This window comes from Labrus bergylta, chromosome 13, assembly GCF_963930695.1.
Source record: "Labrus bergylta chromosome 13, fLabBer1.1, whole genome shotgun sequence".
In the NCBI taxonomy this organism is placed as follows: domain Eukaryota; kingdom Metazoa; phylum Chordata; class Actinopteri; order Labriformes; family Labridae; genus Labrus; species Labrus bergylta.
Window position 1 is genome coordinate 21,438,316 of NC_089207.1, and position 27,486 is coordinate 21,465,801.

Consider the following 27,486-nt stretch of genomic DNA (forward strand, 5'->3'; position numbering starts at 1 on the left):
ATTTTAGTTTAGTTTTATAGTTTTTTTCATAATAATACAAATTTGTTTCAATCTGCAGACAAACATCCTGACGTCACAGACTGTTTTACGATGCATCAGATGTGATTTCACTGATGTGATCAGCACCGATGTAAACAACATGTGGTTGTTTATTGTACAAAGACAGTGAAGGCGTTTTGTACGGTGCAAAAACACCGTACGGTGCAATAACACCGTACGGTTTGTACGGTTTTGTACGGTGCAAAAACATTTCACTGAACAATTTTCCTGAAACACAAACGAGACCTCTGTCATGGGTGTGGAAAATCAGGAAGTGGACCCAAGTGCCGAAGCTAACAAAAATGATTTATGTAAAAATAAAGATCAAAAGTCCACAACAAGACTTAATCCAAAAATCAAAATCCAACAGGAGAAAACAAGGAGACATTAGTAAACTGATGACCGACAGACTGACAACTAACATAGGACAATGAACTGACACAGAGGGGAAGAAACACAGAGGCTAAATAGACATGGGTAATCAGACACAGGTGAGACTAATGAGACAGGTGAAGACAATGAGGGCAATCACACTGGAGGGAAACACACAGAGGCAGGAAGAAACACAAGAAACACTGGAGACTAGAACTACAACATAAATCAAGAAACACTAAGATACACAGAGAACTCAAGAAAGTAACAAAAACACACTAGAATATAAAGAAACACTAGGGTACAAAGTTACAAAATAACACACAAAACACTAAAGACTAAACTATGAAACATTAGGACAAAAACACACACAGGAAACAAGCAACACTAGGGTAAACAGGAGAAATTAAAACATGGAAACCTAAACGCTGAAATACAAAAATAAGACCAAATCATGACAACCTCGTCATAAACATTTTCACACAACTTTAAGTCTTGTGTGTGTCATGAAGAGCTTTGGCTCTTTGGCAAAATAAACTAAAAAGACAACAAAAAGATGAACTTTTGGGCAACATAACTCAATTGGACAACAGGCTGTCAGTATCTCCATCCCCTGAACTAGATAAAATAAGGCACAATCTCCAAATGAACCACAACCTACTCACAACACAAGAGACTGAAAAGACCCTGTTACGGTCACGTGGACTTCATTATGAACATGGTGAGAAGGCAGGACATCTTCTGTCACACCAAATCAAAAGTCAACTGGCAGCCCAGAAAATTAAACAAATTTGGACCACCTCGGGCGATCTCACAGTAATACCATCCATCATCAACGAAACCTTTAAATCTTTTTATTCTGAATTATATACCTCACAATCCCCTGCTGAGGACACAGACATGAAACGTTTTTTAGACAACCTGGAATTTCCATCCATATCTCCTATGCAAGCAGATGAGATGGATCAACCATTAACAACAAGCGAAATCACAGACTCTATTAAATTAATACAAAGTGGTAAGGCCCCCGGCCCAGATGGTTACCCTATAGAGTTCTATAAAAAATGTATTGACAAACTAAATCCCCTCCTTTTAAAAATGTTCAAGGACTCTCTGGACCGTGGCGCTCTCCCTCAAACTCTCACTGAGGCTTCAATAATCTTCATACTAAAACCAGGTAAAGAAGATTCTGATTGTAATTCATATCGCCCCATCTCCCTCCTAAACACCGAATATAAAATCTTAGCCAAAGCATTAGCTCGTCGATTTGAACCTATCATGCCACACATCATATCACCAGACCAAACCGGGTTCATGAAAAACTGACACTCCTTCTCTAACATTCGCCGACTTCTCAATATTCTTTCCTCTCCAGCATCAAGTGAGACGCCAGAAGTGGTGGTATCTCTGGATGTGGAAAAAGCATTTGATAGAGTGGAGTGGGGTACCTGTTCAAGGTGCTTAAGAGATTTTGCATCGGGTCCAAATTTATATCCTGGATAACGCTTTTATATTCATCATCTAAGGCCTCCGTAAGCACTAATGGGTTGAAGTCTCAATATTTTAAACTCAGCAGAGGTTCGCGCCAAGGGTGTCCTCTGAGCCCATTGTTGTTCGCAACTGCAATAGAACCCCTATCGATTGCACTTAAATCTGCCAATTTTAGTCAAGGTATCCTTAGATGTGGCTCGGAACACATACTTTCTCTTTATGCGGATGATTTATTATTGTTTATCTCTGATCTGATATCTATTCCCCAGACAATCAAGCTACTAAATAGGTTTGGATCTTTCTCAGGTTATAAACTTAACTTTTCCAAAAGCGAATGCTTCCCTGTAAACAATCTAGCCTTTCAGATCCCCGATAGGCACCTCCCCTTTAAGATGTCTAGAATCAGTTTTAAATACTTAGGAGTGAATATCTGTCTAAAAACTACCAGACCTTTACAAAAATAATTTTCCTCCCTTAATTGATCAGCTCAAAAAGGCAAGGTGGAACAGCTTACACTTATCCCTTGCTGGAAGGGTTAACTGTGTAAAAATGAATGTGCTTCCACGTTTTCTGTATCTCTTCCAATGTCTCCCAGTCTTCTTACCTCAATCCTTTTTTTGTGCAATAGATAAACTAATTACCTCCTTCCTTTGGAAAGGCAAGACCCCCAGGATCAGGAGAGAGTTCTTACAAAGGCAGAGATCTGCAGGTGGATTGGCACTACCTAATTTAAGAAACTATTACTGGGCAACTAATATTCACAAAATTTCACTCTGGGTCCAGGAACCAACATTAAGCTGGTGTGAACTTCAAGCCAAATCCTGCCCCTCTTCCTCACTCTTGGCTATGCTAACATCAAAACTCCCAATACGACCAACCCAATTTACTTGTATTCCAATCGTCACTTCTACTTTAAAAATCTGGACTCAATTTAGACTGGCCTTTGGGCTCCAGGGATTATTTAACCATAGCCCGATCCATAACAACCATCTCTTCCTCCCTCCTGGCACTGATATGGCCTTTTCTTTACCTCAGGTCTTGCCAGACTAAAGGACCTTTATGTTGACAACATCTTTTGTAGCTTCAGTGAACTGTGTGAAAAATTTAACTTACCACATTCTCATCTTTTTCGATACTTTCAAGTCCGCAATTTTGTTAAAGCAAACAATGCCTCCTTTCCTAATACTCCTCCTACCTCTGTGATCGACTCCATCTTGGATATGCCCACAAATCAGAAAGGCCTCATTTAAAAAATCTACACTCTAATATCCCAGCTCAGAAAAACTTCTCTGGACAATATCAAAAAAGACTGGGAGGAGGAACTTGGTAAAGCTACAGATGACGATGACCGGTGTGGTGTTTTAGCCCGAGTGAATGACAGCTCGTCTTGTTCCAGACTTAACCTGATACAATTTAAGATTGTCCATCGCTCCTATTTTACTAACTACAAACTCTCCAAAATGTACGCCAGTATCTCAGACACTTGTAATAGATGTCACATGTCTCCAGCAAACATGTCACACATGTTTTGGTCCTGTCCCCGCTTGCATGGCTATTGGACAACTATTTTTAAACACCTTGCAACGGCTTTAAACATGTTGCTGACACCTTGTCCAGAAATGGCTATTTTTGAAGTACTTACAGTTAATCAAATAATCAGTAGAAAAATAAAGGACTGCATTGCCTTTGCATCTCTTTTAGCTCGCACAAGAATATTATTGGAATGGAAATCACCGTTTCCCCCCAAAGCTTCGGACTGGTTAAAGGACCTCATGATGTTCTTAAATTTGGAGAAAATAAAGTGCAACTTGAGGGGTTCATGTGAAAAATGTGTATCTGTCTGGGGCCTTGTGCTCAATTATATAACAGAATTAAAGACACTACAGGACAGTTGATTCTCTATCTATGCTCTGTATAACAATGTAAGAAGGAAGGTGTTTTTTTTTCTTTTCTTTTCTATTTCTTTTTATTATTTTTTGTGTTTTGTGCTTGTCTTTTGTTTTTGCCCCCTGGTATGATTATGTTATTCTAATTTAAGTGTCTATGTGTGTGTGCATGTCTGCGTGTGTATGGGCGGGGGGGGTATGTGTCATGCTACCAAAAAAAAAAAATTGTCTTAATAAAGAGATATTGTAAAAAAAAAAAAAAAAAAAAGAAGAGCTTTGGCTTCTGTTATAAAATGTGATTTATTTTATCAGTCCTACATACACACAGCATATGACCCGTGCACTGCGTGTGTCCGCCCCAAACACGCACGATAACACGGAGAAACCCACCACACAGCACGCTTTAACCTGTCGGGATCTGACCAGAAAACACTCACATGATGAAACGTTTGGGCGGCAGTGGTTCATTCTGGAAGGAATCGGAGATCTGGTGCCAGTTCACATCATAAGCACTGCCAAGGTGCTGCCCCCTCCTCCAGCGCTCTCCGTGTGCAGCCCCCCTCACTCTGACATCACTCAATCAGTGCACGTCCACATCCTGTGTGTGTGTGTGTGTGTTCAACAACAGAGAGTAAAACTGAATTTCCTCTCGTGGGATTAATAAAGTTGATATTTTTCTTCTAAACTTTCTGTCTACATTCCGGTCCTAGCAGAATCTTAACGGGTAAAACAGTCGACAACCCAAATTATGTCTGAGCAGTCTCTCAGAGTTGTTGTTCCTTTCTATTACTTCCTATTCTCTCTCTCTCTCTCTCTCTCTCTTTGGCTGTCCCATCCCTGAAAAAGTATCAAATACACTCCCATCCACTTTGCCCACGCAGTGATCTGCCTTTGGCCACCATCAGTTCTCTTACGTGCTCAGAAAAGGAGCACTGACGTGTTTATCTTTAATTTTATTAATCTGAATATTTACTCCAAATGAAACTCTCCTACATGACTGATCTTTATCTGAGATTATTAATAAATTAAATTACACATTGTCCAGCAGGGGGAGCTGCAGGCTGCATATTCATATCTCTCTTTATTTCCTGATGAAATTAGAATCACACAAAATGACCTGATTATTTTATTTTATTAAATCGTTAAATGTTCAAACTATGAGTCAACAATGAGCGTGAACAGGATCACATATGAGACAAAATAGTTAATGGACTATAAACATATTTAGGCTATTTATTTTAATTTTATTGTTTATCTCATTAAATATTATATCCCGGGTTCTCTCCTCTGCAGACTCCTCGGCTCGGTCCCCGCTGACAGACCCGGACCCGGTCCTCGTGCACGCTCTCTCTCTTTCTCTCTCTCTCGGGGACGCGCCCGGGGTTCCGTCCTACCGGAGGCAGAAGGCGGAGAGCTCGGTGTCTGCGCGCGGATATGCACCGGAGAGCCTGAAAGCAAACACAGCTTCAGAGTCCAGCTTCACACCGACACACACCAGGATTTATTCACGCGGACAGTCCGGAGCTTCACGCGGATCTTTGACGGTAAGAGCCGCTCCGGTGTTATTTGTTCTGATGGCACGCGCCTGTCAGGCTGCTGATCAGTGCACGTGAAGCTCTCAGTCCATCACACAGAGCTCATCGTTCACGCGCAGGGTGTGAAGTGTGTCATGATGATCAGTGTGTGCGTGTGTGTGTGTGTGAAGCTGAAGTGTATTTTTTTTATGTTTATTGATCAGAAACAGGAGGAATCTGTCCGCGTGCACTCACCTTTTGTTCAACAGTTCAAAGTGTCAGAGCGCGTGCAGCCTCCACCTGGACTAACGCATAGAGAAAAAGAGAGATGTTTAGTCAAAGAAAAGAAGTGGTATTTTTTGTTCTTCTGCTTCTAGAAACATCTCTGTGGGTTTAATCACAGGTGTACACAAGGATTACTGTGTGTGTGTGTGTGTGTGTGTGTGTGTGTGTGTGTGTGTGTGATCAGCTGTTGTTTACCTGCAGCTGGACCGTGATGTGATGCAGGATAAAGGGGGGTAGTGTGTGATGGAGATCAGCTGTGCAGGAGGAGGAGGAGGAGGAGGATGAGGATGTCCTTGGTATGAAGTCACCTTGACGACCCGTCAGCTGAGTGTGTTGGTCTCTGTGTGTGTTTCTGATATTTACCTGCTAGAAGCTGTCGTTGATTCTCACTGTAAACAGGTATTTTGTAATCCTCATAAACCTTCTCTAATAACTCTCTAATACGGACGCAAACAGGAAGTTATAAAGTCAATCTCTGGCACATGTGACATCATCTCTGTTTGAGTCGATTCAGAAAATAATCTAACAAAGACTTTAATTCTGAACTGTCTTCATCGTTATGAGATCACAGCAGCTCACACACACTGAGCAAATCTTACAGCTTAAAAAAAAAAAAAAGACTAAAATCGTTTATAAAAACATTAATTTACAGTAAAAAGAGAGTCAAGGTGGACGTTCTTTAGAGACACATAAAAGCAACTTGGCCTGGACGTCTCTCAGTCCAGCGATGTTTTTTAACATTGTCCTGGAGGATCCGAGGTGTTCCCTGGCCAGGAGGGCGGGATGTATAATCCCTCCAGGTGATTCTGCTGAGAACTGTTGCTGTTGTCTCTCAGACGTGTTAGGAGTTTTCAGGCAGTGAGGAGGATCTGGACTCTGGACCAGCAGAGCCTCCAGAGTCTCTGTGGGCTTTTCAGAGTGAATAAATGAGGTCATAGTTGTTGTTTTACCGTCGATGACGATGACTGCTTCATCGATGGATCTGTTCCACAGTCGATGATTATTTCCGTCGTGTGTTCGATCAGGATGAGCCCGGAGGACTCGTGATCGCCTGCAAAGATCCGTTAAGACAGACTTAAGATCCTAAAGGTGTGACAGCTGCTTGTTTCAGAATCCTGATGATGTTTGATGACGTTTACAGAGACCAGGTCGACCTGTATCGATCTCCTCCGTGTGGTGCCATCTCACTGCTGGTGAAGTGAATTCTGTTTTTTTCTCTGTTTAGCAGCTACTCCATTTTTGTACAATGCATTCTGGGAGGTTAGGTCTTTTAGTCTGCATGCTGACTGTACATTATCACTGCCTGCTAACTAAAGAAGGCTGTTCATACACGCTCTGAGCTCATGAAGATCTCCTGACTGTCCTTTAGAGCTCCATGTGTGAACACAAACGTCTGAATCTGTTCAGCTGAATGTTAGCTGACACTTTCCTGCAGCACGAGAGTCAGAGTTTCAGCTTGGTTGCTGTTTGATTCATCGACTGATCGATCGGCGATCATCTGATGGATTTCACATATTTCCGTCTGCTGGTTATCACGGCTCTTTAGAGCGAGAGGTTTGAGTGAAGCACTCAGAGGATCAATAATGAGTGTGTCGTTGTGTTTATGTGACCTCACAGGCTGATGGTAATGAGCCGCGGTTAGTCATCGATTCCCAGGAGGCAGAGGGACACAGACACCGTCCTCGTCATCATCATCATCATCATAAACAAACAGCCTCTCTGAGTCTGCAGGCGAACAGCTACTTCATCAGCTGAAACCATGTTTGATGCTCAACCGTCTCTGCAGAAATCTGACACCTCCACACCCGCAGGGCGAGCGAGCAGGGGGGGCGGAGTCTGTGTGAGCACGCGTGTCTGTGTGTGTGTGTGTGTCACCTGAGGGGATTACAGTGGCTGTGTAACCCTGCAGATCTCCCAGCATGCCTCAGGGCCTGCCGGGACAACACTCACACACACACAGCGCCATGTTGTCATGTGTTTCAGCTTCATAATGTGATTATTCTTCATCACACTCGGTGCTGACCTCACACTGCAGCTCACGGGGAGCAGCGAGCAGAATGTGCTGGTATTTATAACAAACAGAGATTCACCTCCGGAGGAAATAATCACAAGAGACAAACCCACCATCATGAGAGAGACTGTGTGTGTGTGTGTGTGTGTGTGTGTGTGTGTGTGTGTGTGTGTGTTATTTTTTTTTAAGATTCATATTTTGTTTTTTTTGTGTTTTTAATAGAAAGATAGGACAGTGGATAGAGTCAGAAATCAGTAAGAGAGAGAGTGGGGAATGACATGCGGGAAAGGAGCCACAGGAGGGATTCGAACCAGGCCGCCCGCTTAGAGGACCACAGCCTCCATACATGGGGCGCGCGCACCAACCACTGTGCCACCAGCGCCTCAAGGATGGGCACATCTTTTGTGTTTAATCCACATCGTGTCAGAACGTAATACGGGTGCAAGTATCTTTTTTTTAACATTTAGTTTCCTTCTCCTCTTGAGGACGGACCTATGGAGGCCCGAAGGGGACATGGGAACAAAGAAATGATAAATCTACATGTGCTTCTTTCATGAGATACTTCCTGGTTATGTAGAAACATATTTTTATTATTTTCTGCCGATGTCTCCTCAGCGCTCCGTACAGACAGAGCTTTACTTTGGACTTTTATAAAACGTCATTTCGCCGTGGTCTTCTCAGCCCTGGCCTCTGGTCTCTGGTCTTTGTCAGCCGTCTTCTCTGAGATCATTGAGGTAAAACATTTTGATTGACTTTCTCGTAGTCTTGATGAAGAGCGTGCAGGTTTTATCTTCTTAAAACCTATACCTTTATCTTCTCCCGTTTGTCTAAAATCTGGATGAATCAAAACACGTCCGTGAGACGCTTTGTAGCTCAGCGTCTTCATGGTGAGAGAGCCGAGAGAGAAATCAATAAAGAGAGCTCTGTGTGTGTGTGTGTGTGTGTGTGTGTGTGTGTGTGTGTGTGTGTGTGTATTGATCCAGGGATTGAGGATTCAGACCCATTTCTCTCTCTGACTCCTCTCAGCTGTTTTTCCTCCTCTATCTGATCATTTAAACTCTGAGATCCTCCATCAGATAAATACTGTTAAATCGGCGTTCTCTGTACGATTGGACGAAAGGCGTGGCACACACACAGCATCACCAACAAACACGAGCTAACTAGCAGCTAAATCTGAACAAATATTCAGATGGAGGGTTTGGAGGGTTAATAGATATTTCCTGCCAGCGTTTCTCTCGTTCATATTCTTGGTGATTGGAGGAGGAAGACACATCAAACAGGCATGCCTGCTGTTGCCATGGTGACTTCAGACACTGACTGACAGACAGACGCTGGACATAGCGTGTACACTGTAAGCTACCGCATGCTAGCTCAGGTCCTTCACAGTAAAGAGCCAATCAGAGGACTTCAAACAGAGAGGAAAATATTCACCTTTAAAGGCTTTATATGCTTTATATTTTTTGATCCAGCAGATGTCGCCCTTGAGCACCAGCATGAAACTAAAACAACTTGCGGTGCATTGTTGTGTTAGCATGCTAATGCTAGCGATCTTTATTATGCTCGTATCTTCACACTGCATGTAAATTTACCCGAAATGAGCGTGATCTAGAAACGCAGTTAAGCAGTGAGTACAGTATGTTATTCTTCTGAATTAGCCGCCGTCCGGGCGATGTCAACAAACTGAAAATATGATTTGGAAAACTCAGAAAACATCACAGACAGTGGGACTTGGGTGTTACACCCATTGTAGACAGTCATGACTCATTGATTTCTATTATATGTAAGTGTAAAGCCTTTAAGAACGAATGGGGGTCTGAGATGTATTATAAATGTGACAGTTTGCTACTGATTGCTAATTATTAAATTCATCAAATAATCAAATAATTGATTAACAACAATCAGATTCTAAATTAACATCAATATGAAAACATTCAATCATCATCATTGTAGAAGCTGGAAACTGAACCACACTTAATCTGATTTATGTCTTCTGACTGAAATATATGAGCTCCATGAAGACATGCACGCGCACATGCACACGCACACGCGCGCACACACACACACACACACACACACAGTGGAGGCACATCAAAGCGACTCTGCTCCAGTGATGGAGGAAGACGAGCAGCCGGAGGCGAAGGGCCGCTGTGACTGAAGAGCTTTCTGATCCACACAATGGACTGTGTGTGTGTGTGTGTGTGTGTGTGTGTGTGTGTGTGCGTGCGCGGTGATGTGGGGTCCTGGTTTGTGCTGCAGAGCTACAGGAAGTAGGATGTACTTCCTATCTCTGTGACGGTGCAGTATGTATGTTTTTTTATCATCATTTAGTGAGTTCATTATTAGTCACAAAGCTTCATCGCACACAGAACCAGTCGCCAACTTCTGCGGTTTTGGACGAGACCTAGTTGGACTTTGGGTTGGTGGGACAACTTTGAAAATGGTCATTAAAGAGGATACACCCCCCTTTGACTTGGTGTGCTTGTGACAGCTGTAATGGTTTCTGCGTTTTCATGTGGACGAAGATGTTTCAGAGAACTGAGCGTGTGGGGACGGGATCATATTTTTAAACAGATTTTTTGTACCCGCCTATGTGTGGACTAGGCCTCAGTCAGGGACTCCCAGCTGCTCTGGTGTCTCAGTGTGAAGGACGCTGTGGTCGTCTCTGCTTCTCATTCTCCCTCTTTTGTCTTTAAAGAGCTGTCAAACTTAAATCATGACATGCTGGATCAGAGGAGGACCAGTTGAACCATTACTCTTCATCCTGACCGTACGATCACAGAGGATCTGCTGTAGAGATCAGATCCTCCTCTGTCACTCTGAGACTCCTTTTAAATCTCATTAGTGCTGGAAGACTCTGCAGAGCTGCAGTCCAGGACCGGCTCCGAGTTGTTCCACAGTTTGAGCTCCAGCTGATGAGAACCAGCTCGCACTCTGATGATGTGTTTAACAGCTCTGTGATCGTTTTTTTCTGTCTGAGCGTGTGTGAAAACGTTTGCTACTGTGCTGCATCTGGACGCCTGCAGGCAACATGCAGGGACGCAGGTCAACATGTGCTGCGGTGAAACATGTAGAACAACGTCAGAGCGTCTGACTCTGAACGAGTCTGCTAGTGCATCGCTTCATTTGAGTGATCTTCAGGTGTTTCATATCTCTAAAATCTGCAAAGCCGGAGCTCAAAGGTTACTTCAGGTCAGTAATCACGAAAACAGAAGCAGAGAATTGTGACGTTAGCATTTTCATCCAGTCTCATCAAATGAAAACAGAAAACATTTTAAACAATGATTAAAGTTAGAAACATGATGTAAATATTCCTCTACCCTCGAGAATTGAAACAAACTGTAAAATATTCTGATAGTTTCCTCTGCTTTATAAAGACCTTGTCTGTAAAGTCACTGACGATGAGGGATGATTTTGAAGCTGCAGTGTTTTTCGACAGTGTTGATCATTAAAGTATTGGAGGAAACATTAATTTAAATCTTTTATTGACTCATTAGTGGAATGGCGGTGTGGTTATAGTGAGATCTCAGGGTTGGCTAGGATGTGGGGGAGGGGCCTAATGTGAGATCCGTTCAGATAAATCCAGGAGACGCCCCTGTTTGAGGTGTGTAGATAAGCTGCAGGCTCTTGCTCTTCCCATTTAGCCAACTGAAGAAAGATGACACACACACACACACACACACACGCACACACACACACGCACATGCGCACGCACACACACACACACACACACACACACACACACACACACACACACACACACACACACACTCTCTCTCTCAGGGTTAAATGCAGGTCAATGTGGAGTGTGTGACATGATGTGTATCTCTGTTGATTCATTGTCTCGGCTAAACCAAACATTCATTCAACACTCTGACATCAAGTGTGTGTGTGTGTGTGTGTGTGTGTGCGTGCGTGCGTGCGTGCGTGCGTGCGTGCGTGCGTGCGTGCGTGCGTGCGTGCGTGTGTGTGAGGTCTGGTATGAATTAGTTTTTCGACTCTCTTGGCTCTGCTGAAGTTTTTGTTTTTGTCTGGATGATTTTTCTCTTCAATCAGAAACAGACTCCTTCTTCTTTTGGACAAACTTTCTCTGCTTTGATATTTTAAGATGTCACGACAGCAGCAGTTTAATCTCTGAAATGATTTTAGTCAAAAGGAAACAGGACCGAAGTCGGTCCCGCCGGACGCTGGACATCAGTCGCTCCTCAGTTCTGCTGCAGCAGCATAACGAAGCTCCGCTGTCACTAAGCCTGAAAACGCTCATCTTGATTCTACAACGGCGTGATATCAGTGTTCCAGTCTGTGACTTCACATCGTCTTACTGTGTTGTACCTTCACATACAAACACAGTCAGACATGCGCGCACACAGCGCTGCTCTCCCTCGCTGGCTCCGCTCCTGTTCTTACCTGTTAATACCTCTGAAGGCAGCAGAGAGGGCGGATCACTTCGTCTCCCTGTTACGCCGCCGTGACATTCAAGCTGAAAGAGTAAAGGGACGTTAATATCACACCTTGAATGGCGGTCTGAATAGAATCACTCACAATTTCCACTCCATGGGTGCCATGGTCCGTCAATGCCGCGATCTGCTTCTAGTCACTTCCTGTCAGCACCTGTGTGTCCAATCAGACCGTGTGCCCAGCTCTGGACATCAGTGTGACATCACAGTGACATCACAGTGACAGTGGAGGACAGTGAGCGATGAGGTTTTCTTGCAGAGCAGTCGGCTGTGGAGAGAGAAGAAGAATCATTTCAGAGGGAACAATACAGGAACCAGCTGCCAAGCCCTCTGTTACACACACACACACACACACACACGCTCACACTGTGTACGTGTGTGTGTGTGTGTGTGTGTGTGTGTGTTTGTGTGTGTGTGTGTGTGTGTGTGTGCGTCTCACTTTAAATGAACACACTGCAGCTGCTCTGTGTGTAAGGTTCAGGGCCGGCTGCAGGCTGCAGCAGGTCTGATGAGGTCAGAGAGAGAGAGCATCACTCTCTGGACTCGACTGTGCAGAGAAAACAAACGGCTTCAGTACCGACTGTGTGAATCCTTTAGGGTTCATCAGAACGTTTTCACCTCAGGCCAAGTAGTCGAGAAGCCGGAAGCAGCTTGAGATAAGACCGAGCAGCGAGTGTGTGGTGTTTACAGTCGATCTCTCTACATAAAGATCTGTCATCGCTTTTCTTCTGAGAACGTCAGAAATGATTCAGAAGCGATCAAATCCAAACAGAATGCCCACTGCTCATCGGCCCGTTTAGCGTTAATTAAGTCTATAAAAAGATATCAGCCTACGAAGACGTTTAATCTGAACTCCTACTCACCAGGAAACAATCATCCTGTAACAAAGCCCGATTCAGACAGACGTTTTCAGGGCGCCATATTTACATCCCTGTGACGCTTCACCTTAAAAACTAAATGTCTCAAGGCGTCATGGGGGGACGAAGTGACCCCTCCCTCTGTACACTGCCAGCTACTGGCCTGGCATGTAGACTACAGAGAGTTTAGATGTTTGTGTGGATCCTTGAGCACAGAGGTTGTTTTCAAAATGTTGTCGTCTTAAAGAGGAAAACGTTTCTGTTTTCAGCGGATCGTTTTCGTGTAAACGTGTCCTGAGATTGTGAGTCTTCGGTCTTCCTCACTTTGACGATGATGATGAAGAATGCGCTAAGTTTCCGTTCGTCTGCAGTCTGACCGTGAGCTGGTTTAACGTCAGGTGGTTCAGGCTCTGTGGAGCCTCTCCAGTTAAGTGTTATTCAGCCACCATCTTGGTTTTATGGGGCAGGAAGTGACCACGTTGGAGCGAGAAGGTGAAGCTGGAAGAGTCAGAGGCTGATGCATTAGCTAGTTAATGAGCTAAGAAGACACAGGAACAGGTACACTCTGATTAATTCAAACATGTTATTAAGTTATTCTATCATTTCATAATTTCAGCCACTAAACAAAAAACACACTGCAGCTCCGACTTCTTGGATGGTTTAAACACAGCTGCAGAGTTTGTGTTCCTTTGGCTGTGTGCATGAGTGAACTCTGCAAGGATGTGTCTGCAGTGTGTGTGTGTGTGTGTGTGTGTGTGTGTGTGTGTGTGTGTGTGTGTGTGTGTGTGTGTGTGTGTGTGTGTGTGTGTGTGTGTGTGTGTGTGTGTGTGTGTGTGTGTGTGCAGTGTGTGACAGTAATGGCTGCTGAGCGTCTTCTGCTCTGATGCTCTCTCTGATGAATGCGGTCAGACGGCTTCTTGTCCCCTGCAGACACATCTCACACCAAACTACATCTCCCACAATTCAGCTGTGACCGTGAGCCTGACCGGTGACCACAGAGACTCACAGTTCAACCACCAAACATCCTGTACCGTACACTTTCTCATTCCCTCTCCACGGGCATGTGGAGGTCTCTCCTCTGCTTCGATTCCTCGCGTCTGCCCAGGCATCTCTGGGAGGAGGGACTGACATGCAAGGACAGGATGCAAGTGAAGGAAACGTGGATGCAATTTAAGAGACTTGAGAAGTAGATAGTCAGATTCAGACTTTTTAACTTGGATAGAATAAAAATCAAATCAAAACCTGTTTACACATAGCAGCAACAAAATCAGAAGTCTGTTATTGGGTCATTTCTAGCTTTTTTAATAACCCCAGAAAATCACAGACAAACTGCTGCACACTGTCCACACTACACAAAGACGTTTCCAGCGTTCGGTCACCTTGGCTGGTTTCTGCCTAAGAGACATTAAACGTGACTTTTGAATCTGTAGGAGACCCCAAAGGACCCGAGAAACGTTCCTTCACTGACCTGTGAGTTTGAATCGACCTCCGCTCCTCTCTCTTTCTCTCTTTCGCTTTTGGTTAAAAACTGAAGTTAGTTTTCCTTCTAAAGCCACAGGACTTTTGATACAATCATTAAAATTAAAGAAGATGAATCTTGTGATATTGAAGGTTACAAAGGAGGGAGCATTTACACAGTCTGGCTGGTGTGCTGTTTGTGATTCACACTGTTTATTTTCAAATCTTGTGTATTTCTAAACCTCCGGGAGCTCAGCAATGTCTCCTCATTCTGACAATCGATCCCTCCACACGTCTGATTCTCTCTGGCAGCTCAAAGTGTCGCTCGTTCTCTCCTCTTCAGGTCCTGTGTTTGTTTCTCTGCTGCTCATGACGACCCTCTGGCTCTGCAGCTGATGGAAACTCAAGGTTGGTTTTTTAACTGTTGACTTTTTTCCGACTGAGCTGGAACCAAATGTCTCCTCAGCTGACCCTGAAACGCGCTCAGAGAAGTGCAGGTTTTCTTTTTAATTACATTTCCACAGAAAACGCTCGCTGCTCTGCACGACCTGAAACCTGACTCTGTCTCTGCTCTGACGTCGCTCTGCACATAAAATCTGCATGTTTGAGTTTGAGTTTGGTCTATTCAGGACAGCCGTGTTGTGTTGTTGAGATGTCAGAGTTCATCGCTCAACCTTTCTGTGCGGAGCCGGAGGGTGAGCAGAGAGAGAGAGAGACAGAGAGAGAGAAGACAAAGGTCTTCTGTGGTTTGTAGAGCATGGCTAAAATGCTTCTAAGTGCTGCAGCTCGTTCAAATGACACGCTGCTTTATGTGCACAAAGAACTACAAACTCCTCAAACGCAGCAAAATGCAAGTTCCTAAAGTGATTTAACCAAAGACTAAAAATGAAGCGGTGATGAAGGGCCCTCGCACCCCTGTGCATGTCGGGGTGGGTTGCGACCGCGGGAGTGCAGCAGCAGCAGGATTTGGCTAAGCAGCCAGCCACACAGTTTGATTTGTGTAAAAGTCGTAGTACTGGCAAGTTCAAAAAGGCAACGCTATGAGATTCAGAAAATAAAGGTATGCAGAGGGGTTCATGCCGGAACTGTCATGATGCACAGCTGCAAAGTGTGCTGTTGCATTGGTGTCTTTTGCCGTTTTCTCATATGCACTCCTGAAAATATGCAGATAATAGTAATTTAAACATCTGTATTAGGATATGTGCATTTCTCATCTGAATAGCCCACTTTCCAAACATAAGAATTTAACACTTACATATAGGAAGGTCCTGTCTCTGCCTTTCAGCCCCCAGAGGACTTTTTTCTAATGTCACATGTAGCCTGGTGTAAGTGCGTGTGCTGGGCGCATTTATGAGTATGACACATCAGCATATTATTGATTATTTAAATCACATACTGATTAGCTATAATCTAAAATAATGTTCTGTTTGCTTAAAGGGGTCAGCTGTTACACACAAAGCCCAGGTTCATACGGTAAAATTGTTTGGAGTAAACAGCTGTTTGTGATAAATACTGAGCTCAATCACAAAACAAATTTAAAAAAAAGTTTTAAAAAATATGTCTCTCTTAATGTTTTATTTAGCTTCCTAGCTTCGGTTTTTCTGTCCTTTTAAAGTAACTGTTTATAGTATTTATGTTTTAATTTCTCTCAATAATTTTTGCAGGGATATTCCTGTGCCAAGAGAGTGTTTACTGAAATCAGCCTCTCTAGTCACCAAGCTGATGATGATAAAGTGTGATTGGATAAACATGTGCATGGGGAAGTATGTTCATATAGGGAGTCTGTGAAATGCAAAATTGGGACCATTACGTAACAATTCAAAAAATTGTGGTGGACGTCCTGTTGGGTTTTGACTATGGTTGCAAGAGGATTTTTTGTAGGTCCTGACATGGTTAATATACATAAAAAATGTCACGCATGAAGGTGAATAAAACCCCTATGGTGAGGCCTTTTGGAAAGGTTAAAAGGGGTGCGCCGAGACATCAAAGTTTGACGGTATGCCATGGCCACGCCCTTTTATGTACAATCGTGTAGAGCACAAGCTGACATCTTCAACATGTCTAGAACACACTGACACTGAGTTTGCAATGATTGGATGAACGCCCTCGGACTAGTTCGTTCAAATAGGTAGCCTACGAAATGCGACATTGAGCTATTTTTTCAATGTTAAAAACTTCCTGTTGGGTTTTGACTATAGGTGCCAGAGGATTTTATGTAGGGCCTTACGTGTTGAACATACAGATCATTTCCATGCATGTAGGTTAAAGAAGAAATCCCTATGGGGAGGCCTTTTTGAAAATTTCAAGAAGGCGCCACTGAGCAAATTTAGACATGCCCACTCACTACACCCACATGAAAAGTTTTACTTTCTTACTGGGATGATGTGTAGGAAGTTTCGTTTGTATACGACCATGTTAAGCAATTTTAAGTCCCTCAAATAATTTTTTTTTTGTTTAATGGCGAACAACGCGTCCATAAGGTAATAGCATTTGGCGCAGGCCTTTGAGCTTCGAAAGGTTGTATGGCCAAGGTCTTCGAATGGTCAACAGTGATTTTGAGGGAGATATGAGCAACTGTGTAGCAATGGCTAATGCAAATAAAATAGTGCTCAGAAGTAGTAACTTCCTGTTGTCAACAGGTGGCGCTGTGACTGATTAAAAAACGACATCAAACTTTGACATCACGCCACTGCCATGCCTTATTTTGAAACCTTGTGATTTGAGCACAACTTTCTTTCTTCAATTTGTCTACTTTCATTTGATACCAAACTTGAATTGATCAGATAAACACTCTCGGCCAGCTTTCAAACTGGTACCCTTTAAACAGGGAAAATATGGCGTTTTTTGACCTTCAATAGCGGACTTCCTGTTGACACTGACTTTTTTGTAGGTCTCGGCATGTTCAACATGTCCAGAAATGTTCATGTAGGTAGGCAAAAACCTATTCATAAAAAACCTATTCATAAAAATCAAAAGGGGGTGCTGTTGAGCCATTTTGCATCGCACTTGTATGGAAACACTATAATACGTAAATTTCACGCACTCCCGATCTGGGTGCAAAAATTTGTGAGCTGCACATTAAGGCCCCCAAATTTGCGATTCATTTGTGCAAAGGAAAACCATGGAAAACAATAGGGTCCTCGCTCCGAGGTCGGTGCTCGGGCCCTAAAAAGATTGAACTACACAAAACCACATAAGAGTAAAATCACTCTGTTCTCACTCTAATGGATGTTCATTCTCTCCTGTGAGTGCGAATCAGTTTTTCTCAGACAGAGAGTGAGAAAAAGAGGCCGGAGAGGAGGCATCCCAAAGCGGCTGAGAAGGAGTGGAAGCCAACCACCACTTCCATCTCTAACCCTGAGCAAAGCTAGTTCACTGAAAACAACTCTGTCTACTGTTCAAAACCTGCTTTGAATACTGTGAGTCCTGCATAATGACCATAAGTGAAACATGGTTAACATCAGATGTACTCAATTTGGTCGAAATCGAAGGTTTCAGCCACATCCGCGTTGACCGAACTGAGGTCTCCGGGAAGAGCAGAGGAGGCGGGCTCTGCGTGGATGTAAAGCAGTGCACAGTTCAGAAAACTGTCTGCAACAAGGACATTGAACTGCTGTGTCTAAACCTTTCTACCTGCCTGAGAGTTTGGAAATATTCTGATAGGTTCAGTTTATGTTCCCCCTGATGGTAAAGAGTCCAGAGCTGGCCGACTGTGAACAAGGCCAGCTTAAACGCACACCAAACGCTCCTGTCTTTAATATGGGAGATTTGATCAGCTGCTGATGTTTCATAATAAACATCAAATGTGATTCAAAAGCATAAAATCAGTTTGTTAATGTTCAGCTGACGCACAGAGGAGAGAGAGAGAGAGGAGGTGTTTTTACTCTGGTGCTCGTCCGTGCATTTTATCCCACAAGTCTTTGAGTTATCAGGTTGCTAAGCAACAGGAGAGAACCAGCTCATGTGTGTGTGTGTGGGTGTGTTTGTGTCTTTGCTAAGTTTGTTAATTGGTCAGATCGATCGCCCACTGAGATCCGACATGGACACCAGAGACCACATCAGAACCAGCGCACAAACATGAGAAACCGGGTCAGAGTTCTGCTGCAGACGTTACAGTCTGTTTACTTGCTGCAGACGTTACAGTCTGTTTACCTGCAGACGTTACAGTCTGTTTACTTGCTGTAGATGTTACAGTCTGTTTACCTGCAGACGTTACAGTCTGTTTACCTGCTTCAGACACTACAGTCTGTTTACCTGCAGACGTTACAGTCTGTTTACTTGCTGCAGACGTTACAGTCTGTTTACCTGCAGACGTTACAGTCTGTTTACTTGCTGTAGATGTTACAGTCTGTTTACCTGCAGACGTTACAGTCTGTTTACTTGCTGCAGACGTTACAGTCTGTTTACTTGCTGTAGACGTTACAGTCTGTTTACTTGCTGTAGATGTTACAGTCTGTTTACCTGCAGACGTTACAGTCTGTTTACCTGCAGACGTTACAGTCTGTTTACCTGCAGACGTTACAGTCTGTTTACTTGCTGTAGATGTTACAGTCTGTTTACTTGCTGTAGATGTTACAGTCTGTTTACTTGCTGCAGACGTTACAGTCTGTTTACTTGCTGTAGACGTTACAGTCTGTTTACCTGCAGACATTACAGTCTGTTTACTTGCTGTAGACGTTACAGTCTGTTTACCTGCAGACGTTACAGTCTGTTTACTTGCTGTAGATGTTACAGTCTGTTTACCTGCAGACGTTACAGTCTGTTTACTTGCTGTAGACGTTACAGTCTGTTTACTTGCTGTAGATGTTACAGTCTGTTTACCTGCAGACGTTACAGTCTGTTTACCTGCAGACGTTACAGTCTGTTTACCTGCAGACGTTACAGTCTGTTTACTTGCTGTAGATGTTACAGTCTGTTTACTTGCTGCAGACGTTACAGTCTGTTTACTTGCTGCAGACGTTACAGTCTGTTTACTTGCTGTAGATGTTACAGTCTGTTTACTTGCTGTAGACGTTACAGTCTGTTTACTTGCTGCAGACGTTACAGTCTGTTTACTTGCTGCAGACGTTACAGTCTGTTTACTTGCTGTAGACGTTACAGTCTGTTTACCTGCAGACGTTACAGTCTGTTTACTTGCTGTAGATGTTACAGTCTGTTTACCTGCAGACGTTACAGTCTGTTTACTTGCTGCAGACGTTACAGTCTGTTTACTTGCTGCAGACGTTACAGTCTGTTTACTTGCTGGAGATGTTACAGTCTGTTTACCTGCAGACGTTACAGTCTGTTTACCTGCAGACGTTACAGTCTGTTTACTTGCTGTAGACGTTACAGTCTGTTTACTTGCTGCAGACGTTACAGTCTGTTTACTTGCTGTAGATGTTACAGTCTGTTTACCTGCAGACGTTACAGTCTGTTTACTTGCTGTAGATGTTACAGTCTGTTTACTTGCTGTAGATGTTACAGTCTGTTTACTTGCTGTAGATGTTACAGTCTGTTTACCTGCAGACGTTACAGTCTGTTTACCTGCAGACGTTACAGTCTGTTTACCTGCAGACGTTACAGTCTGTTTACTTGCTGTAGATGTTACAGTCTGTTTACTTGCTGCAGACGTTACAGTCTGTTTACCTGCTGCAGACGTTACAGTCTGTTTACTTGCTGTAGACGTTACAGTCTGTTTACTTGCTGTAGACGTTACAGTCTGTTTACCTGCAGACGTTACAGTCTGTTTAATTGCTGTAGACGTTACAGTCTGTTTACCTGCAGACGTTACAGTCTGTTTACCTGCAGACGTTACAGTCTGTTTACTTGCTGCAGACGTTACAGTCTGTTTACCTGCTGCAGACGTTACAGTCTGTTTACTTGCTGTAGACGTTACAGTCTGTTTACCTGCTGCAGACGTTACAGTCTGTTTACTTGCTGCAGACGTTACAGTCTGTTTACCTGCTGCAGACGTTACAGTCTGTTTACTTGCTGTAGACGTTACAGTCTGTTTGCTTGCTGTACACGTTACAGTCTGTTTACCTGCAGACGTTACAGTCTCCCTTGTTCGTCATCTAGACTTCAGTTTGTTAAATTGGCCTCAGGTTTAGAAATACCTGAATAACCCTTTAAATGTTTCAGTAAATGTTGAATTTTCTCCTTGGTTACAGATTCTTGTCATTTCTCTGTGTTTGTGGGTGTTTGTGTGTGTGTGTGTGTGTGTGTGTGTGTGTGTGTGTGTGTGTGTGTGTGTGTGTGTGTGTGTGTTTGTTTATGTGTTAGCATGCAGCTTTTTCCCTCCTGCCTCAACATAAATATGTATTTCCTGCTGACACCATCAGCTCGGAGAAAAATGTAAATGTAACATTCATCTCTCTCTCTCTCCATCCCCCCACTCCTCCATCTCCTCCTCCCCCCTCCTCACCCGCTCCTCCTCCTCCCCCTCCTATTCCTCCCCCCTCCTCCCCCGCTCCTCCTCCTCCTCCTCCATGGTTCAGGTTTGTTTCTTGTGTTAGAGCCTGCAGGGCCGCAGAGAAAAGAAACACGTCTCACTCCCACATCCTCTTATCTCTCTTTCTAATTTTCTCACACCCTTGCATGCATCCTCTCACACAAACACTGACATTCACACACTCACTCACACACAGACACACACACGCTGTGATGCATACACAGTAGTACAGTGATATTCAGCTAAAAGGGGGATGGTTTAAATTTTAATGACTTGTGCAGGAGGAGGCCGATATTTCATTGGAAACACTCGGGTGCACAGGGCAAAATCTATAATCCTCTTTATTGGAGGGAGTCTCCGTGGACGTCCTGTGGGAATGTGTGTGTGTGTATGTATTCGTGTGTGTGTGTGTGTGTGTATGTGTGTGTGTGTGTGTGTGTGTGTGTCGGGGGTGATGGAGCTGCTGTGAAATCTCTTTGTTCTCATTCAGGAGTTTTTTCCGGTGCAGCTCTCGAGGATAATCAGCTGTGTGCACGATGATGGCTTATTCTATCAATTTAATTTGAGCTGAACATGAAGAGGTGATATTTTTCTTAATGCGTGCGTGTGTGATTTATGCGTGTGTGTGTGTGTGTGTGTGTGTGTGTGTGTGTGTGTGTGTGTGTGTGTGTGTGTGTGTGTGTGTGTGTGTGTGTGTGTGTGTGTGTGTGTGTGTGTGTGTGTGTGTGTGTGTAATATATGTGTATGTGTACAGGACTGCTGTAATTGGACATGATGAAAGTCAGAGCTGCGTTGAGCGGTGAACAGCAGCAGGTTCTCCTCCTCTGACAGCTCCTAATGTGACGGATGATTTATGAGCTCAAACTGGAGATACTGGGAGGAGACGGGTGTGTGGTATGTGTGAGTGCTGGTTTGTTTGCTTTACAGTAGTGCTCAGTTTCATCTCTGTGTGTTGACACCGATGTAAAGAGAGTCTGCACGTCTATTTGTTTCACCTGAAATATTTACCATGGAGACACAAAAATCTCTTTTAGTACAGGCAGTAGTCCAGGCCAAAACAGCAGTATGAAATTCAACACAAAGAATAAACCACCGTTCCTAAATAGATACCAAAATATAATATTGTATATAACCCTAACCCCTGACTGGTAGTACAAAGTGGATGGTCTGTTAGTCCAATAAAACTCACAGAGAGACAGATTATTAGTCTGATATTTACATGAACAAATCTCCAAAAGGCTCCAACCGCACAAACACAGCCCAGAGGTTAAAGGTCAGGAAATGAATTAGCTGAAGGGACACCTAGCAGACAGCTAGCAGCTCCCACCTGTCACTCAAAGAGGCCACGCCCCCTAATTCTAGATCCCTTTGAGCCTTAATATAATGTAAATAGACATTCCGCCGTACAGGTGAAGAGAGAAATGAGCTCTATAGACCCAAACTGTTTATGGGGACTGACTCACTGCAGGAGACAGACTCTAGTGGACATTTTTGCAGTTGACCTTCAGGGCCACCGTAGCATACAGTTACCATCAGTGGATATTTGCACATTAATTACTTTAACCTGAGCCTGTGAAGAAGCCTCACTATGGAATGAAAGGAAGAGCTGTAGAAGAAGAAGCTGAGACTGAATAAATCTGTCCGTCGTCCTGTTCCAAGGTCAGAACAAACATTCATTAAAATGCAGACCGTCCGACTGTCTGTTCAGGTTCTTCTTCTGCAGCAGATAAAAGAGACATAGTCCGCTCCTCCTCTGCTGCAGGAAACACACTCTGACATCTCTTCTTCTTCTTCTATTTATTCACAGCTGAATCTATTTATAAATCACCTGAGCAGGAGGGATCTGTGACCCTGCTGGCTGCAGAGGAGGACGGTCGGACAATTGTTTTATATTTGTGTTTGAGTCTAAATACGAGGCAGATGCTTCATGAATCTTCTCTTTTAGACGTGTACCACCCTTTGCCAAGTGAAACCTTAAGGTGGAGATATATTTGCTTTATAGGCCTGTACTTGATGGCCGCCACATATTCCCTGTGTCTGATTGGAGCGAGGGGGGGGGGCTGAACTCAGGCTGCAGCTTCAGGTGATCCTAATGGCGGAGCGGAGGAGACCGTGTCCCTGTGTTCTGCAGGCTAAGTTTCTCTTTTGTGGAGGCTGGTGGTTTTGAAGAAAGGATCTGTTTCTATATGGAAGAACTGTTGTGTGAAGTTTGGGATGTGTGCTGCAGCAGCTCCTCACAAACCACAAACTATTTCAATAACAGAATAATTGTTTTTCTTCCCTCCGCAAATTCCAAACATCTGCAGCCTCCAGCTTCTCAGCGTGAAGATAGTTGAGGGAATACATTCAGGTTTCCACTGGTTACACAAAGCAACACATGTTTGACATTTTCTGGATGAAACAGAACTCCAGCCAGTTGAGCAATAATGAGATTATTCAATAATGAGGATTATTGCTGCTGCTCTGACTCTGTGTTTGGACTCAGTGCTGCAGCCAGCTGTCCAGGAAACGCTCAGAAAAGACTTTTTAATAATAAATTAAAGAAATGTAAAACACATGGATCCAACCAGAACCCTCCTCTGCAGCTGTTTCTCCTTCTGCATGCAGGTGAAGTCCACCAAACCCCAAACATCCTCGACATCCTGAGAATCAGAACATTTAGCCAAACAGCTCTCCTCCTCCTCCTCCTCCTCCTCCTCCTCCTCTGCCTGGTGTTTCTCCTCTCGCTCTCTTTCTTCCTCTCCGTGTCATTAACGGTGATTTATACGAGGGCTCGCAGGAACACGGCGGTGCCAATAGGTGGGATGTGGGTACACAGCACCCCCACCCCCCCTCACCTGCTCCTCGGAGTCGGTGATTGATCAACACAAACACAACGATGAGCAGACGGCCGCACTGAAGAAACACACACAGACACACAATTAGAGTGTGTGTTTTGTTCGGCAGACAAAAGCTATTGTGTGTGTGACGAATGCAGAGAGTCATCTGAGCAGACTGGAGCTTTATTTTGAAAGGAACACACCAGCTCTCAGTCTGTGTTCAGTGTTTCTCTGCGACCTGAGAGCCGATAAAAACCCACCTCATGGATTCATGGATAGTGTTCACACAGACACACTTCACACTCATACTCAGCAGAGAGAGTTTAAGTGTTATATTTATAAATGAGGTTCTGTGTGTGAGTCTGGCCTCCTTCGTCTGCTGCTCTTCATATCCAGTTATTATAAACATGACGTCCTATTGAACTCTTTACAAACGGGAAGCCTGCAGAGACGTTTGGAAAGTCTCTGATATGTTTGTGTTTCTTCTCTTTCTAACTAAAGCTCCATGTGACGAGTCCAGGCCTCAGGAGATCCTGCAGACACACACTGCTGTAAAGTCATCTCTGCCTCTGCACACTCACACAGATGTGTCATTAAATCACAGCTCAGAGACTCGTCTCATTGAGCGATATGCTGATTTATTCTGTCATTAGCATAACAAATCAGTTCTTCAGCAGTGAGGAGATGAAGAGGGGGAAAAACAAGAAGGAGGCTGTGAAGACAGAAATAAAAAGAAATAAGAGGCAAGATTTAAGAAGAATGAAAGACAAAGCCGGTAGAGAGAAAAGGTCAACAGCTCACCTGCTGTTCAGGTGTGTTCTCACTCACTCAGGTAAACGGTGTCAGGTCTGTGAAGATCGCTCCGAGGAGTGTTTCTCTTTTTAACGTGCAGTTTAACGAGCTGTTATTAGACACACACAAAGCTCCTTTAAACAAATGTTCAGGGTCAGTCCTATAAACAGTCACAGTCTTTACCACGACTTTATCAGGAGCTCCAAGTCAAATGTTCAAGTGAAGTCAGGGTGAGCTGGTTTCAGAATGCAGCTCGTTAGATTCAGGAAAATTCACCACGAGGGAGCGTGCGAGGTGATGACGTCCTGTCTTATTGTGAAAGTGTCCTGCTGCAGTGAGGGACGTGTGAACAGGAAACTCAGGAAGATTTCAGGAGCAGCCGGCCTGAAATGTTCTCGAGATTTTCTGGAGTTTATGCTTAAAAAGGCTCAGAGATGCATTATTGTGTGTGTGCGTGTGCATGTGCGTGCAGAGAGGAGCTGCTGGAAGCTGAACTGGTTCATTCTTGTCTGGACTGCTCTGGCTTGGCTCTGGTCTGTCTTTGCCATATGGGCCGCTCTGGCACTAACATACTGTACTCTTCAGCTGGCTGAACACTTAACAGTGATTGCTCACTACACACACACACACGCACGCACACGCACGCACGCACGCACACACACACACACACACACACACACACACACACACACACACACACACCAATGATGAGAAAAGTCCATCCTCTCTGTCTTCTGTCTGCTCCACTTTTCAGAAAATGTGTGCTCAAACAGGCTGTTTGGAGATTTTCGCTTCATGACATCACAAAGGGCAGTAATCCCTCCCCCAGGTGGGTGACACTCCCACAGCTAGGTGTTTGTTCTGCCCTCTGAGTCTGCCTTCTCACCGTAAACAATAGGACATGGAGTGAGAAAGCCAGAGACACCAAAGACCTTCCAGAGAGGGGGCGTGGTCAGACAGCTCATTTACATTTCAAGGTACAGACACAGAAACAGCCTGTTCTGAGCAAGGCTGCAATAGAGGAGTTTATAGACATGATCAAATACAGGATCAGAGTGGATTTAGAACAAGAAATTTCACAGAAATGTTTGGAGGAGCTCTGAGACTTTTTTACACTGTTTGAAGAGGAGGAGAATATGTGACCTTTAATGTCAGGGAAATATTTTCTCAAGGACGGAAATTCTGAGTTACCAGTCTGATATGTCATTAGGAACGCTCCCTGAAGTCTGAACTCTAACTCAGAAACGTGAAGCAACGTAAAGTAGTCCGAGTTCAAATCCAACATGGCTGCTACGTGCATCAACAGTAACAGTAAAGTGTTTATTAGCAGCTTCGTACCCCTTAACTGTAATTAAATCAATCACACTGATAGTATCGTGTAACTTCTCTCTGTGGACATGTTGTTGTGTTATTGTAGAGTATAGTGCAAACTATCATGAAGTGTGTCGTTATCGTCAGGTATTAGCTAACAAAACAAAGATACTCCTGGAGGCGTCCATGTTGCTTGTCCGACTTGCAACTGGAATGCGTTTAACTCGGGTGTGACGTCATTCTAAGGCCCGAGATCTGAGTTAATGGAACGCACATTAACCCCAAGTTGCTCCCGCTGCTTCCTCAGCGGCGTGTGAATGGATGAGTTAATACGGATGGTCTCCTTACATAGCAGCCTCTACCATCAGTGTGTGAATGTGTAGGTGTGACCTGCAGTGTCAAAGCGCTTTGAGTCGTCAGAAGGCAAGAAAAGAACGATACAAGCTCAGATTTCTGAGTGGACTCTTGTGGTCACGTTTTACAGACCTGTAAAATAAACCATCTGTGATGTCACACAGCGCTGCTTCTGATTGGCTGGTTCCTGTGTATTGTTGTCAAAGAAGTAATTGAATGAAGTGGCCATTTGTGTAATCACATCAGCTCTTTTATCCACATGCACACACACATTCACACACACACACACACACGCCTAATGTTTTACTGCCATTGTTTCTGTCGTTCACCTTTTATTCAGAAAGGTCAGCAGCGCCCAGCTGGTGCTCAGTGTGTGTGTGTGTGTGTGTGTGTGTGTGTGTGTGTGTGTGTGTGTGTGTGTGTGTGTGTGTGTGTGTGTGTGTGTGTGTGTGTGTGTGTGTGTGTGTGTGTGTGTGTGTGTGTGTGTGTGTTTGTGTGAGACTCAGGATGCTGTAAATCATGTGGTGGTTTTATTAGCGACTCGCTCTCAGAGTCGGTGTGTTGCTGGAGGGGACGGGGAGGGCAGGGCTGACGTCATGGCTGGAACCTGAACACATCACATCCCTCTCTCTCTCTTTCTCGCCTCACATGGGGTCATAAAGTCTGATGGATTCCATCTTCTCTCCACAGGGACCATCAGACGTGATCAGCTGCTCTGCAAACAGTAAGTCTTGACTCTTGAATTGTTTCTTCTTGGCTTTTATTTTCTGCACACATGTATCTCGTCATCTCTCCATCATCAGGATGAGCACAGATGTTCAGGATCAGTTTGTCTTTCTTGGTTTCAGTTTGTCGATCACAGAAGATGCTGCTCCTCTCTGCGTCCTGGTTTTCATTAGAAGCTCATTTTAAAAACATCAGGCTGTGCTCGCTGCTGTGGTTTGTGTGTGATGGTTTCTGATGAGCGTGTCTCACCACAACAGGATTTAGTTTAGTCTTAAAGTCTGCATCAGGTCTCATCAGATTCAGGGTTTGCCCGGCTGCTTGTATTCATAAAATTCAGCAGAAGTTTGACTCATTCTGTGTTTTGTCTTTAACTCCTCAAAGCAGAATGTGAGAACTCAGGAATCATATTTGGTTTTGATGTGTGGCTTTTCTTGTTGTGGGGGTTATTCTTTGATTGCTGGAAAATTTGAGGATGATTGACCCTTTTTCAAACCCTTCCCTCACCTGTTAGTAACCCTCTGTAAAGCCTTGCCCTCCTTAGTTACTGTTGCTAGGTTAGACTAAATCTCTTGTCTCCGACGCCTTCCCGTTTGAAACTTTTGAAAATGTGACTTTTATTCGTATTTAAGTGATCAGATTCTTTTCTAAACTCGTCCTGAGTGACAGAATCAGGATAGAGGTATGGTC

The 27,486-nt window shown here is 44.0% G+C and overlaps 1 protein-coding gene and 1 long non-coding RNA gene across 6 annotated transcripts in view; one reads left to right on the forward strand and one right to left on the reverse strand.

The window, feature by feature from the left end:
• Positions 1-4,904: 4,904 nt before the first annotated feature.
• On the reverse strand, positions 4,905-5,923 carry LOC136181254 (uncharacterized). 2 transcript variants are annotated; one of them, XR_010667610.1, is made up of 3 exons: positions 5,783-5,923; positions 5,558-5,607; positions 4,905-5,236 (listed from the first exon to the last, which is right to left on the reverse strand). It is a non-coding gene; the product is annotated as an uncharacterized lncRNA (long non-coding RNA). The 2 variants fall into 2 exon arrangements; XR_010667609.1 differs by lacking the exon at positions 5,783-5,923 and having other exon boundaries at positions 5,558-5,775.
• The window catches only part of enox1 (ecto-NOX disulfide-thiol exchanger 1), a 69,248-nt gene continuing 46,941 nt past the window's right edge, over positions 5,180-27,486 (forward strand). Inside the window, exons 1-3 of one of the 4 annotated variants that reach the window (XM_065962032.1) lie at positions 5,180-5,332; positions 14,711-14,775; positions 26,764-26,797. The gene's annotated coding sequence lies outside the window, so the exon portion shown is untranslated. The remainder of the gene's footprint in view (positions 5,333-14,710; positions 14,776-26,763; positions 26,798-27,486) is intronic. The other 3 variants (XM_065962034.1, XM_065962031.1, XM_065962033.1) reach the window with 3 other exon arrangements.